This window comes from Lagopus leucura, unplaced genomic scaffold (assembly GCF_019238085.1).
Source record: "Lagopus leucura isolate 7727_CA_CO unplaced genomic scaffold, USGS_WTPT01 Super-Scaffold_100018, whole genome shotgun sequence".
Taxonomy (NCBI): Eukaryota; Metazoa; Chordata; class Aves; order Galliformes; family Phasianidae; genus Lagopus; species Lagopus leucura.
This window is the reverse complement of record NW_024962272.1, coordinates 14,211,719-14,221,082: the sequence shown is the minus strand read 5'-3', so window position 1 is coordinate 14,221,082 and position 9,364 is coordinate 14,211,719.

Below are 9,364 nucleotides of genomic sequence, written 5' to 3'. Positions count from 1 at the left end.
TTTTTTCATTCAGTATTCAATTAGATCATTTTAATTTCATTTTGATATTCTTGCCTTCTGTCTGCAGAGAAATCCAGTGTCATTTGGTTATGCAATACATGGGAAAGGATGTTGTATCTTTGTACAGCTGGATGAACTTTTTCAGCTTCCTGAAGTATTTTTTTTGAGTGTGTACAGTTCACTGCATGGTCACTGGGAGATCTGTGGGAGATCTGTGCAGAAAATGAAGGAGGAAGTGCTTGGAAATATGAATAGGGCATGTGATAAATCAATAGAAAACAAATATGTCATTGACAAAAACCAAACAAACTACAATTGTATCTAGATATAACATTTCAACTGCAAACAAGGGGCTAAAATGCCCACTGAAAACACATTAGGTAGGTTCTAGCTGCACTGCACAGTCCATACGTGTGTATGGTCTGAGAGGCAGAGAGGCAGGAGAGAAAGATCACGAGATACTATATTTTATTATTTCATATTGGGAATTAAGATTGGAAATGACTACAGCATTTTCTTTCCTTTTTTTTTTTTTTTTTTTTTTTTTTTTTTAAATCTATCCATCTATCTATCTATCTATTTATTTATGCTTATGTCTGCATACTGATGATATGTTGAGGAATACTGGTCATTATTTGTCCAGAGTTAGCTCCCAGCTCTGGTGCAGTATTCAGATAGCCCAGCTTTTCAAGTCAGCTTTTCCTTTGCAGAATTTTGTTTTACAATCAGTATTAATTTTACTATAAGTGTGTCTCAGCTATTGACGAATGCTGTATGTTCTTAATACACATTGAAATCAGCTTTTTTCTGCTTTTAGAAATCTCATAGGAATATCTATAATGTTGATTATAAAATGCACAATCCACATTTTTTCTTTAATATGAATGAAGAAGTGGTTCTGAATTCTACTTGTAAAAACACTGTTTGAAACCTTGAGAAATGTCTTCCCTGTCTTCCCCCTGTGTTGACCCTACTACTCTCCCCTGCTGTAGCCTTTATTTTAACATCAGTATGTAGAAGGGCATTAAAAAACAGCATATTTTTTGTTGTTTCTAATAACATATATCCTTTGGAAGTCCTTCCTGGATATGGTGGAAGCGCCAAGTGTTTGCGCGTTGCTTGCAGTGCTGGATTTGACTAGCCACCATGAAGCAGCTGAATTGGTCTTTGTTGATATCTTTACTTTTTAAGATACTATTGATTTACAGTCTTTTGACACTTTTGCTTTCATTGACACCAAGATTAGTAGTGTCTTTAATTCTGAGGCTGGTTTACAGCCTCAGTGCTTTTAGGTAAAATTCTGAAGTACTTTACTGAGAAAGCCTTAGAGTTCTTGAGCCATTTTAAGGAAACATTCCATCGGTCTGTGACAGTATGATGGTGATTGCACATGTACTTTTCTCCTCTCTGCTGTAAAAGAAAGGCATAATTATAACATAGGTAAAATGGATCTCTTTCCTTTTCCACGCTTTTCTAGCATGCACAGCTTTTAGAAGACTTGGTCTTTGACAAACACAAAATCTTCCAGGGCGAATGTAGGCACAGCATCACCAACTATTAGACACAATAGAGTAAGGGACGTGTTTTATCTTTCTGATAGCAAATAGGACTAGATGTGCACACCTGCTTTGTTCCCATTTATTACATTGACTTATTTTTATTTTATGCAACATTTATATGGTAGAAATATAACAATTTTGAACTGCAGTTTTCTGTTGTGTAGGAAGAAGAACAAGACTACTTGTACATTTTTTTAAGACTCCAAACTTCTGTTATTTTTTCTCTGTATTGAGTTATGCCCTTTATATTTTTGTGAGAGTCAGTCTTGATATGTTAGAAGAAATGGTGGAGTTTGGTTTGAAATGGTAATGTTTAATTTATCCCTAAATATTTATCTTTCAATTTTAGTGTCTCATCTAATAATTCATCAGGTAGATCTAAAATTCTGTATCTTCCAGGCATACCAATATATGTGAAGAATGTAGAGAAGCATACCTATAGCTAATTCTCTTTTTTACACACCTGTTCCCTTGCTTATTTTTTACTGCTATTATTATTACTTTTATACCTAAAATCTAAACATTGGGATACATACTAGTTTGAAGATGATAGTAATTAAAATAAAATTAATTAAAATTTACTTTAAATCAAGTTAGTCTCATTAGAAATAAATTGCTTCCTCAGGGGGCTGTTCCTGTGAAATCTGGGAGGTCACAAATGGGAACCTATACAAGAGATGTAGATCAGTTTGCAACAGTTACATATTTTCACCTAAAAAGCCCAACCAACCAACCAACCAACCAACCCAAAAAAAAAAAAAAAAAAAAAAAAAAAAAAAAAGAAACGTCTTTCTTGCTCAAACCTGCTAAATCGTATCTAATATTACAGTTCTCAAATTCTGTCAGTTAATGTTTCTCAACAGTGCTTCAAAATAGGATCATCATAGGGCCCCGTATGCAGACCTGACCCGGTCCATCGGGAAGTGTGCTACCTTCCTGGAGCTCAGGTCAGGGATGTAACCAGGCAACTCCCAAAGCTGGTCAGGTCAACTGACTATTTCCCGCTACTTGTAGTTCAGGTGGGTAGTGATGAAATCACTCAGACAAGCCTACGCACGATGAAAAAGATTTCAGGGATTTAGGGCGTTTAGTCCATGGAGCAGGAGCTCAAGTGATCTTCTGCTCTATACCTTCAGGGCCAATGAGGGACTCTGAGCGGGATAAAAAGGCACAAGCGATGAGTATTTGGCTAGGAGGCTGGTGTCGAGCCAGAAACTTTGGGTTCTTTGATCATGGAGCAGTTTACTCGGCCCCTGGCCTGCTGTCTGCCTGTGGAACCCACCTATCTTGAAGGGGGCAGCGAATACTGGCACAGGAACTAGCAGGGCTTATTGAAAGAGCTTTAAACTAGCTATGAAGGGGGAAGGGGACAAAACAGGCCTCTCAAGAGATGAGCCTAGGGGAAAGATGCTTGAGCAGGGGATGAGGCAGACAACTAGTTTGAAATGTATCTATACCAATGCACGCAGCATGAGCAACAAGCAGGAAGAGTTGGAAATGATTGTGAGTCAGGCTAATTATGACCTTGTTGCTATTTCCGAAACATGGTGGGACCACTCCCATGACTGGAGTGCTGAGATAGATGGTTACAAGCTCTTCAGAAGGGATAGACGAGGAAAGAAGGGTGGTGGTGTGGCCCTTTATATTAAAGACTGTTTTGATGCAGAAGAGCTTGGGGTTGGGAATGATGGAGTGGAGTGTCTGTAGGTAAGGATCAGGGGGAAGGCCTGTAGGGGAGACATAGTAGTTGGGGTCTGTTATAAACCGCCTAGTCAGGACGAAGAGTTGGATGAGGCATTCTATGAGCAGCTCGCAGAAGTCACACGATCGCCAGCACTTGTTCTGATGGGAGACTTCAACTTCCCTGACATATGTTGGAAATATAATATAGCACAGAGGAAGCAGTCCAGAAGGTTTCTAGACTGCGTGGAAGATTGCTTCCTTATGCAACTGGTAGGAGAGCCTACCGGGGCAGTGCCCTGCTGGATCTGGTCTTCGCTAACAGAAAAGGCCTGGTGGGAGAAGTGAAGGTTGGGGACTGTCTTGGACAGAGTGACCACAGAATTGTAGAATTCTCCATTCTTGGGGATGTCAAAAGAGTGGTCAGCAGAACTACCTTCTTGAACTTCCAGAGGGCAGACTTTGATCTGTTCAGGGAGCTTGTAGCGCGGGTCCCTTGGGAGTTGCTTCTCAAGGGTAAAGGGGCACAGGAAGCCTGGATGCTCCTCAAGACCGAAATCTTGAAGGCACAAGAACAGGCTGTCCCTGAGTGCCGTAAGGCGAGCCGCAGGGGAAGGCGTCTGGTGTGGATGAGCCGGGAATTACTGTTGAGACTCAAGGACAAAAAGAGAGTCCACATCCTCTGGAAGAAGGGACAGGCTGCTCGGGGAGATTACAAAGAAGTAGCTAAGGTATGCAGGGAAGAAGTTAGGAGGGTGAAAGCCCAACTTGAGCTCAGGTTGGCCTCTGCAGTAAAAGACAACAAAAAATCCTTTTATAAATATATCAATGGGAAAAGAAGAATCAAAGATAATTCTCATCCTATACTTGATGCAGCAGGGAACATGGTCACTGAGGACAAGGAGAGGGCTGAGATCCTCAATGCCTTCTTTACATCTGCCTTTAATAGTCAGATCAGTTATCCTCTGGGCTTTTTATGCTCCGATCTGGAAGTCTGGGACACAGCACAGAATATGCCCCCAGCAATTCCAGTGGAGACAGTCAGAGAGCTCCTCCTCTGTCTGGACTGTCACAAGTCCATGGGACCAGATGGGCTGCACCCTCGGGTGCTGAGGGAGCTGGCGGGGATGATTGCCGAGCCCCTCTCGGCCATCTATCAACTCTCCTGGTTAACTGGAGAGGTCCCAGAGGATTGGAAGCTTGCTGATATGACTCCCATCTTCAAGAAGGGCCGCAGGGAGGATCTGGAAAACTATAGGCCTGTCAGCCTTACCTCAGTACTAGGGAAGGTTATGGAGCAAATCATCTTGGACGAGATTGCACAGCATGTACGCAGTGTCCAGGGGATCAGACCCAGCCAGCACGGGTTTGTGAAAGGCAGGTCGTGCTTGACCAACCTCTTCTCTTTCTACGACTGGGTGACTAGTCTGATAGATGAGGGAAGGGCTGTTGATGTAGTCTTCCTAGACTTCAGCAAAGCCTTTGACACGGTCCCTCACAGGCTTCTTCTGGGGAAACTGGCTGCCTGTGGTCTGAACAGATATACACTTCTTTGGGTAAGGAACTGGCTACAGGGCCATGCCCAGCGGGTCGTGGTGAATGGAGTGAAGTCCAGCTGGCGACCCGTTTCAAGTGGTGTCCCCCAGGGGTCGGCACTAGGGCCCATCTTGTTTAATATCTTTATTGATGACCTGGATGAGGGGATTGAGTGCACCCTCAGCAAGTTTGCAGATGATACCAAGCTGGGAGGTGGTGTTGATCTACCTGAGGGTAGGGAGGCCCTTCAGAGGGATTTAGACAGGCTGAACCGCTGGGCTGAGGTGAATGGGATGAGGTTCAACAAGGCCAAGTGTCGGGTCCTCCATTTTGGCCATAACAACCCCATGCAGCGTTATAGGCTTGGGGATGAGTGGCTGGATGAGTGTGAAGAAGAGAAGGACCTGGGGGTGTTGGTTGATGCTCAGCTGAACATGAGCCGACAGTGTGCTCAGGTGGCCAAGAGGGCCAATGGCATACTGGCCTGCATCAGAAATAGTGTGGCCAGCAGAAGCAGGGAGGTGATCATCCTCCTGTACTCAGCACTGGTGAGGCCGCACCTCGAGTATTGTGTTCAGTTTTGGGTCCCTCACTACAGGAAAGATGTTGAGATCCTGGAGCGTGTTCAGAGAAGGGCAACAAAACTGGTGAGGGGTCTGGAACACAAACCTTATGAGGAGCGGCTGAGGGAGCTGGGATTGTTTAGTCTGGAGAAGAGGAGGCTCAGGGGAGACCTCATTGCACTGTACAACCTCCTGAAGGGAGGCTGTGGTGAAGAGGGATTTGGCCTCTTCTCCCAGGCAACGAGCAGGACCCGAGGCAATGGCCGCAAGTTGTATCAGAGGAGGTTCAGGTTGGACATAAGGAAGAACTTCTTCTCTCAGAGAGTCATCAGGCACTGGAATGGCTGCCCAGGGAGGTGGTGGAGTCACCGTCCCTGGCAGTGTTCAAGACGCGTCTGGATGACGTGCTGCGTGACATGGTTTAGTGCTAGTGGTGGCAATGGTGATGAGGAGACGGTTGGACTGGATGATCTTATAGGTCGTTTCCAACCTTGTGATTCTTGTGATTCTTGTGATTCTTGTGATTCTTGTGATCTGAATTTTGTTTTTAATTTTATCACAGTTGTTTCCTCTGCCTCTGACTTAATGTTGGAAATCACATAAGTGAATTATTAAATACCAGCAAACTCAGGTTTGGTAAGTTATAAATAAACTTCTTAGTTTTACCCTATTCTTTTGTGAGGTAAAAGTTGTTGAAGAAAGACACTCCATAGGGACTTCAATGCACATAATACCTCTCTGTCCCAGTACTAGTTCATAACTTACCTGAACATTTGACCTGTTTTGAGGATTTGTACTTCTTTTAAGGGGAGCTTTGCCAGACCTGACTGAAAGTCACAGTATTCCTCCATGACAATGAAAGCACTTTACGTATTTTCAGGATCCTTTCCACTCATACTCTAGTGTTCAGTTTTTTCCTGGATTACTTATTCATAGGACTTGGAAACTGTAAGAATTTTTTAAAGGAGGAGGGATGTGAGGAAGATTTATATGATGGTGATGTTGCAGGTTTAGAACACTCACCATGTAGTAGGATGATGGCAGTGGTGTTGCTTTGCTGAGTTCCAACAGGCTGTTGGGTGATTTTTGAAAAGCTTGTTGTGCTTGTTGTGCTCCTCTGTGCCCGTAAGCAGAGATCATAGAATCACAGAATGGTTTAGGTTGGAAGGGATCTCAAAGGGTACCCAGTTCCAATCCCACTGCTATGGCCAGAGCTGTCACCCGCCAGACCAGGGCCCAGGGTCCCATGCAGCCTGGCCAGAAGAGACAGGCCAAAGCAAGTGTACGTCTTTTGGTAAATGTAAAAGGAGAACTGGCTTAAATGGATGAGGAGAAGGCTGAGGTACTGAATGAATTCTTTGCCTTGGTCTTCACTGGCAGCCAGTATTCTAATATTTCTCACGTCCCTGAGCCCTGCATCCCTAAACCTCTGGTGGGGGCCAGGGGAGTAAATCCCTCCCCATTGTGAGGGCAGAGCAGATGCGAGACCTCCTCATGAGACTGAATGTGTACAAGTCTATGGGGCCAGATGGCATCATCCCAGGGTTCTGAAGGAGTTGGCTGAGGTCTCTGAGGTCTGATTTCTAGACACTTCTGAGGCACTGCTAATTTTTGCTAGCTGGAATTTCTTCATCCTTTGGAAAGAAGAGCACTTACCTGTAAAATGACCATGTGTATATACCATATCAGTAATGTCTGAGACCTGTGTTCTTTCTCTTTTCTTGAGTATGGCAGGAGGACTGATACTGATTTTTAACCTTGAGAGGAGACAGGAAGCCTGCACAACCTGAGGATGAGGAGAATGTACTTCCTGCATCAAAGTATTAGCCAAAAAGCCTACCTTGGAAGAGACTGAAGATTTAAGTTTGCTTAGTATTGCTAAGAATGTAAACAAGTATATGCTGGAATACATTTGGAATAAGGGAGAAAGTATTGTCCCTGTTACCACAGATGGACACATATAGGTTTGGAAATATCCTGAGTATATATATATATATATGTATGTATATATTTGCATCATGAGGTAGTTTATAAGAAGGAATGCCAAGAGCAAATTTGGAGTTGTAAATTTCTTCATTCATCTATATTTGGTGCTGTTTGTGCTTAAGGAAACCTGTGAATTCTACTTCAGTTTCTGTCTACTCGTTAAGGCAAAACTCCTTATAAAGATCACAAGGCTTGATTCAGCATTGCCTTATGCAGTCTGTGAAAGCAGTGAAGAGATGAAAGGTGTTTATGACTCAGAATGATTTTGCCTATGCATTTGCTCTTGTATAAGTGACTGTAGAACACAGAGATCAAAGAAGAGGTGTGCCTCAAGATTGCTCCACATGTGTTAATTGAAGAACTAAGGATATAGCGTAATGTGTTTGGGATGCAGTGTGTAGACGTTCTCTCTCAATTTTTTTCTCATTCTCAGTAACATATCAGTGTACTGCTGCAACTGTTACAAGTGAATATCACAACTTAGCTGCTGTATCAAGGAAGGATGGAAACCGAGAGAGAATTTTTTAATATTTAAAATTATGTATATTTTTTTTCTGAGCCAGCACTAAGCCAGTAATTAGGAGAAGTAACAAAGGTAATTCCAATTTCAGCTTCAGTCGTTTACCTTTTTCCTCTGTAACTGCAGGGATAGTATTGTTCCAGTAAATTTGCCTGTTAAAACTGGGAGCAGGGGCTCAGCCAGACCCAGTTTTTCATTTTAAAATGTGGGTAATCACTGAAATGACTATCCAGCTAAGTAGTTATATCTCTCAATTAATAAGGCAGTAATTTAAAACTGATTTCTCGTGTGATCCATCCGTAGGTGGTTCTGCCTTAGGTTTCTGCAATTTCACATCAGTTAATGAAATACTAAAACAGTTGTAAAATGATATGACTTATTTGCTGCGTGAAACTTCAATTTCTTCTTTGGAAACAATGGGGAAAATGATTACAGAGAACTTCAGTCTTCAGAATATATGTTTAAGCAGTAGTAAGTGGCTTAATTTTAAGAAATACTGGGTGGCTTCATTAGTCACATTCTCGTATGCAAGTTTCTTGTGGCTACATACTGCTAGCTGCAGAACTAAATTTTCAGAAATCAGTCCAATATTTTTAAATTTAAGCTCTACAGTTGGCTGTCTGTATCCACAGGGAGCTTGTGTATGTAAACACAAGAAAAAACTTAAATTCTGAGGACAATTTCAAATTAAATGATAACTGAATTGGGAAGGAATGTTACACTCTACAGTAACCTGTTCATAATCTCGGCATTATAGGGAGTGCTTACCTATGGACTAACTGTAATAGAATGAGAAGTACACTAGCCATTAGGAGCTTTCTAACCACACTTCTTGCAGTGATTCCTGTGGATAAAACAGAGAAGAAGCACCTCAGGAAAAACAATGACAACAACAACAAAAACCTTAGCTGGATGAACAATTCTGCACATTCATAAGAAGTTACTTTTTTTCCTCCTGGATCTCAGCCTGATTTACAGATACTAGGCCAAAGTAAAAGTATCTCAGACTTGTATCCAGTCTCTGGAACAGAAAGATGCAAAGGAGTCAGGGCAGAGCAAAAGAAGACTAAAAGACCTGTGGAAATTTGGAATTTGAATTCTTAATTTTTGTTTAAAAGCGGCATTCAGAACCATTGTTGCATATGTGCAGCTTGTTCAGATGTAAATTATTCCTTGAGTAGTGAATGACTGTGAGGACTTTTTGTATGTATATATTTTGGAGAAGTATTCAGATGCTTGTTGTTACGGCTGGCCTTACTTGTGGAGTAAAATTTGGTGTTACAGTGTAGGTAACAGTGACTATACTGTAATTTTAAGACCACGTAAGTGTCAGGAAACTGAATTGTCATTAAGCTACGATAATAATATTTTTAATATCATTTTGTTCCATTGCTTGTGATTCAGACATTGTCTTTTCTCTGCAATAAACCTATGTATTGTGGTATTCTGACTGAAGGTGTTAGTAATTTGAAACTCAACATACATTTCTGCTCTTCTGTTGCGGACTTCTGGCTGTCAGA